Genomic DNA, 12,279 nt, shown 5'->3' with positions numbered 1-12,279 from the left:
ATCTCCCTCAGCAAAGAAAAGGTGAGTAAATATTATCTTTGTTTTCACTTACGGAGAGAAGACAGAGGGTAAACAGAGTAATAATGGTGTGTGGCGGGGGGCAGTGGTTAGGTCAGGGACATGCTCTTGGCAAGCATAATATATGAAGACAATAAACTAGAAAGGGCAGAAGAGAGCAAACTCCCCTTGTAAAAAAAAAAGAAAATAATAATACCCCGAGAGAAAGGCAGAATTGGGAAGAAAGCTTATTATAAATGGTTTTTCCCACCTAAAATGGCCTTATATTTCATCAATGAGGGAGTATGGCTTAAAAAATCCTTTAGAGGGGAAGGTGTTACTGAGAAGGGATTTCTAAAAAGATATTCTCTTGTAAGAGTAAAGACTTTCTAAATAGATAGATACCTTAGAAGGTTAAATTTAAGGTATGTCATAGCTGACATTCTATTATCACTAAAATTGTTATGGTTTGTCATGTGAAAGTAAATTTTCAAACCAAATAGAATTGGAACCATAATGTTAAGACCCCAGGAAGGAAGTGAGAACTGTGCATTCAACTTTGTGGGGGTTAATATTATGATGAATCAGAGAGAAACTGTTCTGTAGTTTTAAAATGGCCAAAGATCTGCTGTTTTATATGGTTCAATCTAATTCTGAACCAGAGGTCCATCCTAGTGATCAGTCTTCTAGCATAGTATATTTCTAGTGGACATTCATATTCCTGACTGAAGCCCTTCCTGGTGGTCCCAATCATGAATGACTCGCAGGGTGCCTTTCTTCCAATCCAGTGCAGGAACTATACTGGCCTCTTCTCCTCCCCACCACCATCATCTACTTCAATGGCTGACAGCAAAAGAATAGCCATGATGACACTTGGAGTTAGCACCTCATCTAAAATTGAGCTTCTTAGGAATGCCCAATTGTGTTACTTCCTTGATTCTAAAGAGACCAAAGCATCCTTTTTTAGCTGTTTAAATGTTTTCAGTTTGTTAAATAAGATACACCCTTTGGAGGCAGCCAAAGAATAGAACCCCAAAATGCATATGCGACCTTCTATCTAAGCAGAAGTCTATGCATTAACTTTAATTGATTCATTTAATATGTAATTGAGCAACTGTCACATGCCCAGCACTGTGCCCAACCCTGTGGAGATTTCAAAACTGTTGGATTTACATGTAGGTGGACAAACAAGATATACATCTCTATATGCTAAATTACATGAGTTGAAACTGAAGTAGGAAAACAATGCATTGGAGAAGTCACAATGCAATAAAGGCTTAAATGCCAAAAGATTTGTGCCGATAGTGCTTCGAATTTAGGAATTTAGTTCTGGAACTAAAAAAGTCTAGAGGTAGAATTTTAGCAGGGTTTGAAGAAAGGGAAGCATTTAGAGAGTAGGAAACCAGAGAAAAGACAGTCTACGTAGAAGCTACGAGATCAACAAAAGCATGGTGCCAGGATAGTTTGTGGAGATCGTGAGTAACAGTGTCTATCATTGATTACATGGGCACTCAGGTGCAAGCTGTCATAGGCAGTCTAGTGTAAATGATGGATGCCTTTATTGTTAATTAATGGAAAAATCCACAAATACAGAGAAAAGGGAATATTCCTTTACTCTTCTCTTCCTACCTTTCTGCTCTCACCTCCTCACTCTCCCTTGAAGCTGGGGATAGGTGATTATATTTAATTTACACCACCTCGATATTTCTCAGTGATTCCAAGTTGAAAAGCAGAAGCCACAACCAACATTCTTGTTTCTATCATCTTTTAAAAGCACCATATTTTAAGCATTTAAAATGTTGCATTCATGACTGATAATTACATGGGTGAGTTTAACAGTTAAAATTTTAAGTGTAATTGTTAATTTAATTCAAACAATTTATTAAATTTAAGTAGTAAGACTTAAATGCAAGCTATTGATAACTTCAGAGAAGGCTTCAAAAGACTAAGCCTCTTATCACTTCGCTGTTCAACTCAGAAGCTGTAGCCCTTGATGGTTAATGACTTCGTGGAGAAAACTTTCTAGGATATTTTTAAGAGACGTCGTGGAGGAGAGGACAATGTTTTACCAAAAGACAATTTCTCTTGGTAGAGTTTTAGGTCCTGGGGCACCTAAGTGGGAGAGAGAGTTTAGAACAAGGGAGTCTTTCAAACACCACTATAGCTCAAATAACTACTTTTCTGCCCAGAAGTGATGTTGATGTTAACCTTACCAGTGATAATGACAGACAGTGTCCTCTTCTCCTGCCTTCTCACACTTCAAGGGATGGTGCCGTTCAGAACCTCCATTAGACACTGGACAAGTTTGGTGGCCGATTGAAATAAAATTCTGAGACCCAGATTCCTCCTACAGAAAATAATCTTGCTAGGTGAGAAAATTACAGTCACGGTTTAAGCATCCCTTCACAACAGCCGGTATCCACGGGTGGATCCTGGGGTGACTTGAATAGGCAGCAGCCTGATGCCAGGGCCTCCCTCAAATGCGAATTCGCATGGGTGCAGTGCGAGGCTGTTTGCACCGAGACTGCAGTGGGGTGGGGGGCACTTTTCCTCTTGTCCGAGAATTGTCCTGCACAGCAAGCACTCAGTACTTCTCCTTTTAGAGACAGTGGCCCAAAACTGAAGCCAGAACGCACCCCCCAGCATGCACACACTTGTTAAATGTCCATAGAACTGTCTCTTCCACGATCAACCACCGTCCCACACATCCCAACTCTGCAGGTCATTCCTTTGAAGAGGGATTCCAGGGAGAGACGAAAGAATCAACAAGGTTCTCAGTTCAGCTCTGCAAAAATCTGAGGGTTTTGCTACCCTGGCATTGCAGGGGAAGCATCTGTGTGAGAGGCAGTTCCCTTGACTGTACTGGGTTGACTTAAGGTGTCATCAAAGGACAGGAAATAGAACTAAAGACAGCACAATTAATTACAGCAATTTGGGAAAATATTATTGTTTTATGTTAATTCATTATAATATTAAGATGGCCCAATAAATTGATTACATTCATCAACCCGTCATTTCACATTTTATTACATCCATATCATATACCATCTAAATAACAACCTTGAAATAATTCCAATGCAATTTCTTATCTATCTATCTATTTTTTTATTATGGTAAAAAAAACACTTAACATGAGCTCTATCCTCTTAACAAATTTTTGTGTCTACAATACAGTATTGCTAACTATACCAAATGCAATTTCTGCTCAGAAAGATATGCAGTAACCTCTTCTAACTATTTAGGGCCTTCCTGATCTCTTTACCCTCAACAAACCTCTCCTGAGTTCCTTCATTTATACTTAAGTGTAAATGACTTAAAAAGTTAATATTAATGCTTTGAGCAATCTTGGGGGACAGGGAAATGCCAAGGTTCACTGGAGTCTTCTAGTTGTTTGGAAAGCCCTGATTACAGGCACTCACTGACTTCCCCTGTTCATTCCCAGCCTTGGGGCAGTCGGCAAGTTGGAGTAATGCCTGTCAGGGCCACTGGGTGGCACCGGCAGGCCTGAGATGTGGGCAAGACTCCGCAGACAGAGAGGAGGGAACCAAGGAGAGACCCACGGAGGAAGGGGAGACAGACAAGGGAGGGGGAGAAAGGGAAGAGCAAAGAGGGAAAGAGTGAGAGAAGGCAGGCTAGGCCACCAGCAGCAACTGCCTCGTGTGGCCTCTCTGGTTACCCCTGACACAGAACGACAGCCTAACTCAGTACTTCCCAGCTGGGAGCCCCCGTGTCTTACTCATCTGTGTTCCCAGCACCAGGGCGGTGCTGGCGCTAGTCTGGGGCGCTGGGTTTCTCGACTGGTGGGATGAATGCTGCTGCCGCTGTAGGGAGCGGTCCTCAAATGGGGAAGTTGAGGCAGTGTGTGTCTGAATGCTCCATCCTGTTGTTTTGGGATAATTTGGTTGAAAATTCAAACAGTGGTGCTTCAGTAGGATTCTCAGTCAATGGTAAATCTTTGCCTTGCAAAGAAAGAAGCAAGGCAAGAACATCAGCACGCACAGAGGTGAGGTTGTCCAGGGGTCAAAAATTCATTCTATAAAGGGCTAGAAAGTAAGTATTTCAGTCTTAGCGGGCCACACAGTCTCTGTCACAGCTACTCCACTCGGCCACTGTAGTGTAAAAGCACCCACTCACAGTATGTGAATGGATTGTTGTGGCCATGTGCAATAAAACTTTATTTTCAAAAACAGGCAGCAGGTCAGATGTGGCCCCTGGTTTGCTAACCCTCTGCGGCTTGGGTTCTAAGATAATCTTTCTGATTCCTCCAGCCTTGCTCTTTCCCACATCCTCTTTGATCTAATACCACTCGTCGGTGCACGACTGTTTATCAGTTTCTCTCTGAATCTGTGTTGACCGTATGATCTTACACTGTAAACTCCTTGGGGAAATCTAAGAGCCCATAGATGGCTTCAGGCACTATACGCATTCCTGTCCGATGACCTCCAAGGGCTTTCTCAGGGGGTACTCACAGAAAAGGCTCTTAGCTTTGAAGGTCTCATGACATTATAGCTTCTGAAGATTCCACAAAGGCCTAGATAAAGCAATGTGATTAATGCCAAGTTGCAGAACATGACGTCTAGGGAGAATTATACTGCTCTGGCTACAGTGAACTAGATCCAAACCAGCTTGAGAAGGTCAGACCCAGCTTGAACTGTGATGTGACCAAAGTTTGTCTTTGGACTCTTCCAGCCCCGCTGCCCTGCCATCCTCCTCTAGCACACTCTGGGGGAACAGGCCCTCCGGCCCTTACCCACTCTCACTCTCATCGAGAACTTGGTTCTTCATTTTACCAAAATGAAAATGACTAAAGACAGATTAAATGCTTCCCGTTGAGGGATGTTTGCATTTTCATAATGTTGAGAGTGTTTTAAGAAAGAGACACGGAAATAATGATGAAGTATTATATCTCCTGGTGGTAATTTTTGACCTGAAAGTAGATTCTTACTTTAACTATGGTCAGTAGGAAAATCCAGGAGACGTGTTGTGAGTAGGGCCACAGTGGAGAGCCCTGTGGCTCCGCAGAATTCTGCGGATGAGGATGTGAATGGCGCTTTTTGGAGTTGTGAGACAGAGTGGTGACCCAGGTAGCGAGTTCTCTGATGTGTGTGTGTGTCACCAGTTTCCCTAAGGAACAGACAACTGAAGAGTGGGTTAGCACTTTTGAGTGCTCTTTCTTGGGAAGCGAAGGAAATTGACATGGGTGATAATTTTGCCTGACAAGTGGAATCAAACACCCTGGACCAGATGAAAATATGTTTCCTTCCCAAAAGAGAGTTTTACTTACACAGGTGATCATACCTAGATGTGTTGGAGGCCTCTTCTGTACTTTGATGTCTCTGTGGCCCCACCTCTCACTCCAGACACTACAGGAGAAACTAGCTTCTTGAAGGCTTGGAGGAGCTTCCTGCAGGTACCATCAGACAGCTCTGTCATGATACTTCTCATTGCCCCTTTGCCCTGCAGGTGGGAAGTTCACTCCTGCACTCATACATGGGTAACATGGAAATGTGGAGCCTCTTTGACCAATATGGGATGGGACCTAATGGATAAATGCTTCTTTCTTTTGTCCCCCATGCAGGGGGTTCTGAGCCCACATTTTACAAGTTTCTTCCTAAGGCCACTGATCAGTCCAAGGCAACATCTGGCCCAAGGGTAGCCCACACATGGGCTGGTTATAGTCCACTGGGTGGCCAGGTGAGAAGGGCTTTACCCAACTGGGTTGACAACATTAGCTAGCATGAGCACCCTGGTATATTCAGAACTTTGACCTGAATGTGTATTAAAGATTAGTTAGCCCATGTTGAGAGCTGGGCAGGGCACATATGCAGAGAGCAGCAGATTCAACGTGAGCAGGAGACCATGCAGGCCAGGAGAGGGGGCCTGAGGTATTCTCTAGAACCACATCAGGCTCTGAACAGCTTTCAAACTCCTAGTTCAGTCCAGGTTCCTTTAGAATAACTGTTCCCCAAAGCACCTCTTCCTTTTTAAAGTGGACTAAGTGGGTCTCTCAGCTTTCTTATAACCAGAAAAACCTAGAGGAGTTGGTGCTCCAAGCCCCTACCTTCTCCCCTCAAGACCTTGCCCTCCTCCAAACCAGTAATAAACAATGATATGCTAATAGGTGTCACCCCTCCATAGACAGAGACTCTGGAGTTAGTGCCTCGTCTCAAAGTGGGTGATAACAAGGCACTGGGGAAGGCCAGCAAGTAAGAGATTTAGGGGTAGTGAGGATGGTTTCAGTTCCCCTCGGACAGCCCTGTGGAATCAGCTGCTCAGACGGCCTATGTGCAAGTCCAGCCCTATGGCAGGAATTAGATCCTGGAGACAATGACAGGGATCTGTTCACATCTGGCAATTCTTCTGCTTTGGAATGGACATTCCACAGAGGGCTGAGCTTGTGGCTTCTCAGCAGTCTCGCCAGTGACTAATGTCCATGGTATAGGGAGTCTACATCCTGAATTTTCTGGGATTGTCCAGATTTCAAATATGCCATCCCAGGGTTATTATCAATCACTCATTTATCCCAGAAGTTCCAATAGTTGGTAAATAGTTTCAGAATAATTTAAAATAGTGGGCATTACAACAAGAATGAATTAGAAAGACGGGATTCCCACTGGCTGAAGAAATATTAATGATTCATTGAGACAGAGACGTGTGTCTAAAGCTGTCTAAATGCAATCTTCCACCTCAAAATAATTTGAAAGACATTCAAAATCAGGGAAATTATTACAGAATTTTATTTGACTGTGAAAATGTATACAAAGCACAGGAGAAAAAATATAGTCTTAAAGAGATCCTGCAATAGAAATATCCTTTTTAAAAGAAATGTGACAACTTAAAAGTAACATTTTATGCCTGCTAAATTTCATCAATTTTAAGACGTGCGTTTATTTAGAATTTTACATCTCTGATATTAGGAGGCATCTTTTTCAATTGGTCACATTGTATATTCTAACTGAAAGCATTTTTTTCTGCCTTAGTGATACATAAACTAATGGTGCATTTTATAATTAATGGCATCTTAGATTCAATAATATACAGTAATAGTGAAGTAAATGCTGCTCAAAGTGGAAAATTTGATAATACTTCTTATATCACATAAACAGAAGCTAGCTGTCAGCCCTATAGCTTCCAGTGTTAAATTGGAGCAATTTATTATAAAAATGTCTTTAAAAATAGTTTGTAGGAAATCACATATCATTCTGTACGACACAGTTATAGCTCCAACTGCACCTCTCATCTCTACCTTGCTCAAACGTAATTTTTATTGATAACAAAAAAGCAACTATTGTTCCACAAGCTCAAGTATTGGGCAAAACATTTGTACCTCACAATTATAATAGATTTAACTTACCATTCGTATAGATAATTGCCTCTATCATAGTAAGTTATGTCTTAAAAATTAACACCAGATCACTGACATAAGGATAGACACACAGATTAATAGGACAGAATTGAGAACTAAGAAATAGATCCTTATATTTAAGATCAATATATTTTCAGCAAAGGTGTCAAGGTAATTAAACAGGGAAAAATTGTATTTTCAATAAATGGTGCAGGACAACTGGATATCCTCATGCACAAAGATGATTTGGGGCCTTAACTTCACACCATATAGAAAATTAACTCAAAATTGATCGTATACCTACATGTAAGAGAAAATGATAAAACTTTTAGGAAAAAATCTTTATGATCTTGGGTTAGGCAAAGAGTTTTTAAATACAACACTAAAAGCATGATCTATAAAATAAAAAAACTGGTAAACTAGACTTCATCAAAATTAAAAACTTCTGTGCTTCAAGAGACACCATTAAGAAAATGGAAAAGACAAGCCACAGCCTGGGAGAAAATATTCACAAATCATATTCTGATAAGGTACTTGTATCAGAATATATAAAGAAATTTTACAATTTATTAATAAGAAGACAAGCAATCCAATTAAAAAATAGACAAAAGATTTGAATAGACCTTTCACCAAAGAAAATATACATATAGAAAACAAGCAATGGAGAAGAAGCTCAACATATTTAGTCATTAGGGAAATGAAAATTAAAACCATAATGGGTTACCACCACATACCTAATAAAATAGTTTTTAAAAATCCCTGAAAATACCAAGTGCTGTTGAACACGCAGAACAACTAAACTCTCATACGTTACTGGTACAGCCAATTTGAAAAAGAGTTTGGCAGATTTTTGAGCAAAGTTAAACCTATGCTTATGATTAGACCCAACAATCCCATTTTCAGACATTTACTCAAAAGAACTGAAAATTATGTTTGAGCAAAATCTGTACATAAAGATATATATAGGCTTTGTTCATAATCACCCCAAACTGGAAATAACCCGAATGCCCTCGGGGCCTAATTAGCTCCTAAAGGCCCTGGCTCTTAATATCACCATAATGGGAATTACATTTCAACATGAGTTTTGGAGGGGACACATTCAAACCATGGCAATTGTTGAGTTGTAATACTTCTTTACATAATCTGGATAAAAGTCCCTTATCAAGTCTCTTAATCTGTAAGCATTTCCTTCTGTTCTCTGGTTGTTTTAATTGTGATGAAGTGCTACTTATTAATTTATTTATTTATCCCTTGTGCTTTTAGAAATCATTACCTAATGCGAGGTCACCAAGATTTACTCCTATGTTTTCTTAAAAAAGTTCTATAGTTTTAGCTGTTGTATTTAGGTCTATGATACATTTTGAGTTAATTTTTATATATCGTGTGAGGTAGGGGTTCCAACTTCATTCATTTGCATGTGGATATATAGTTATCCCAGCACCATTTTTTGAAAAGACTGTTCTTTCTTGTTGAGTTGCTTTGGCATCCTGGTCAAAAATCAATTGACCCCAAGTGTAAGGGTTTATTTCTGGACTCCCAATTCTATTCCAGTGATCTATATATCTGTACTCATGCCAGTACCATGCTGTCTTGATATTGTAGGTTTTGAGAAGCCTGAGTCCTCCAAGTTTGTTCGTTTTTGACATTATTTTGACTATTCTGCATCTTTACCACTGATATTTACAATGCAATTTCCAAAACTGGAGAAGGAAAAGCAGGGTGGGACAATGTTCAGGCGGAAAATAGAAACTGCTTGCATTAGAAGCCAAATGTGAGTATGTGTGCTGGTATAAGAATTTTGAAGGGAGAAGCTTACTTTTGCTTTACAAGGTAAAAATTCTCTGAGAAATTGTTATCAATAATAATCACCATGATATGAAATTTTACAGCATTTTCAAGGAACTTATATGTGAATACTTTTAATGATGAAGATCTTGAGGCACAAAACTTGCTAGTCTTAATCAATTATCCCTAATTTATTTGGAGAGAAAAAGCCCTGAGTGGGGTAATCTAGGGAAAATTTATTTTATTCTTTTTGCAAACTTTTAAGTGTTTTGTTACAAAATCCTGCTTTTAGAGGATCTTGTATTCTTATTCTTGTTCACTTGTAAGGTGAACTTGATAGCCAATTGGGACAAGGTGAAATATCTACAGATTAGAAAATATTTCTGCCTTGAATGTTGGTGTTTCTAAATTCCTCAGTGCTAAATCAGAAAATGTAGATGCTTGTCCTTTCACTGCTGAATAGAGGGTGAGAGAAGCCATTGGTGACCTTTGAAATGGTGAAATATCACTTGGTTTTCCTAATGATTACTCAGAGATGTGCCAAAAAGTGATTGCAAACAACTGGGAACAAATAACATTATGCAAGCTGGGCAGCTGCACTACCTGGCAGGGAGAGTACAGATAGGTTTTACAATCAGGCAGCCATGAATTTTAAACGTGGACTTCTTATTGGATTTCTGAACTTCAGATAGACATTAAGCATCAGTTTCATTATGTCTAGAAATTGGTAAATAGCTCTTGCAGGATTACTCTGCAGATTAAATGATTAAGTGAGAAGAAATGCACACGAACATGCCTAGAAAAATACCTGCCACAGAGCAGGGCCTCAGTGAATCTCAGTTTCCTTTTTCTCCAATACCAAAAGTGGACAAAATGATGAAAAAGACCACACAAATATATTAACTGAATTATTATAATAAATTTGACATTTCTTTCTGTGAAATGTTATTGGTTTTAATAAAGAATATTCATCAAGTAAGATTCACTAAACAATGATGTTTCATCTTTTGGAAGAATTTTTCTATAAATAAACAAATCATTATTTAAAAAAAAACTCTTTTGTTGGCTTAATTATCCTAATTCCTGATTACAAAAATCACATTCCTTTAACACTTCATGTCTCTGTGAACACCATATATTCAACAAACAAGCTTCAGGTTCTCATTAGCAAGTGGGACAGCCAGAAAATAGGAAGTTAAATATGTGCAAAATTATGCATCCTGGTTGCCCATCTGAGGATGAGGATGTGGTCTTTGTGTCCAAGGTCAAGTCTGCAGTGGAAGGCCAAATGTCCCTGATTTGAAATTATAGTCTATGTTGTACAAGGAAATCTGGATTTTGCTCACAATTGTTTCCTTGACATTATAACAGTACTTGGAACATAGTAAGTGCTTAATAAATACTTGTAGAATAAGTGCATAAATGAGTGAACCATAGCAGGTATCATCTGGTCCAGTAGTTCCAAAACTTTTTAAAACTGTGGGCTCTTTGTTCAAACAAAATATCCAGTAGACACCCAATATGACACAGATGCAAGAGGAGCTCATCAGTTCCAGCTGAGACTTAGGGGCCTGCACCCCAGTGTCCCTCTAGATTCTGCAGAGCATAGTTGGAAACTCCTGATCTTATCAAAACTCTAACTTCAGAGACAAGAACAGTAAGGCCCAGAGATGCACAGGACTTGCCCAATGCCACACAGTGGGGCATAAAATTTCACTCTTGAGCTTGAAAGTCCCTGTGCCAATGGGGAAAAGGGCACATTCTACCAAGTGTTTGCATCACCAGGAGCGCCTATGCACACCCTCGGGCCATCTAGGTGGCCTCAGAGTGGAGCTGGTATCAGCTGCTTATCCGATTTTTAGAAATGCAACTCATTCTCTGGTGCAACAAAGGGCTTCAAGCTGTGTCTCTGAGGGCTCTCTGACAGCAAATCTCTGCATTTTGGCTATAACTTTATGCCCTCCCACTTCTCTATAGAGAAAATTAGTTCTAATTTAGACATCTTAAAATTGTCTCTAGAAGAAAGTGAATATGGATTCTTTGGGGACCACTTGTCTCAGATGAGTGGATGAGAACTTAGGAGATGAATTTGGAGTTGGATGTGATAACCCTAGCATCCTTCCAGATCAGAGATTTTATGATCATCCAGCCAATAATATTAACTGGTGCTAAGTATGGCAGAGAGATCTCAACCTGAGCTTTTCTCCTGGGACCTTCATATTTACTCAGGTTACGCCCCGTGTTTTCTCCACCCTCTGACCCCTCCTCTTCCAGTCCTGCTCCTTAGATGCAGGGAAGGGTCTGCACCAACCCCCAGCCCCTTCTCTTCTGCCGTCATCCGGGCAGCCAGTGAAGGGTCGTGGTGCTTACGGATGTGGCTCGGGAAGACCACCCCTTCTGCCTCTGCAAGCTCTGCTATCACTTCCAACTTATTCTCCCCTCCTTTATTCTCCATCATGTTGGAGACAGAGAGAGGGTATTAGATTTTGCCTGGAAATTACCAAGTCAAAGAGCCAAGATGATGTGTAACTTAATGCTAGCTACCAAAATCATTTTTCAACTGCACGGTCCTGAATAAAATACAACCTCTTAATGGACGCACCACCACAACAACGACACTGTAAGTCAAGCTGTTTGAAGACATCCATTAGGTACCTGGGAGAGTTCTAACGTGCTGGCAGGTGCTCTTGGTGCAGTCTGGGGGCTGTGCTCCCGGAGTCCCTGCTGTTCCTCCAGTCGGCCTAAAGAGGGAGCTGTTTCCTTAGCTGCCTGAGTGAGAGGCCCTGCCCAGGCCGCCTGCGGGTTTGGGGACCACAGCAGCTGCCGGCTCATGCACTTGACTATTCATAAACTTCAGATGTCACCGAACAGACCTGAGTTGCACTTTTCTCTCTTTGTTTTCTTTATTGTGCTCACTAAACTGACTTGAGTTCTAGCAGATCTGGCAGATCGCTCTCTAAGAGTCAGGAGACCTGGACGCTTGTCCCGCTCGCCTAATGCTACTAACCAGGTGTCTTTGGGCAAGTTCTGTTACCACTCAGGCTCAATGTCCTTACCTGCAAAGTGGGAACAGGGACACAAATGCAGCCTGTTTGACTGGGTGATTAAGAGGACTGATCGTGCTTGGCCAGGGTGTCATGTAATAATCGGGG

Source organism: Propithecus coquereli, unplaced genomic scaffold (genome assembly GCF_000956105.1).
Source record: "Propithecus coquereli isolate 6110/MARCELLA unplaced genomic scaffold, Pcoq_1.0 Scaffold115, whole genome shotgun sequence".
NCBI lineage: Eukaryota > Metazoa > Chordata > Mammalia > Primates > Indriidae > Propithecus > Propithecus coquereli.
Note: the sequence above shows the minus strand (reverse complement) of the source record.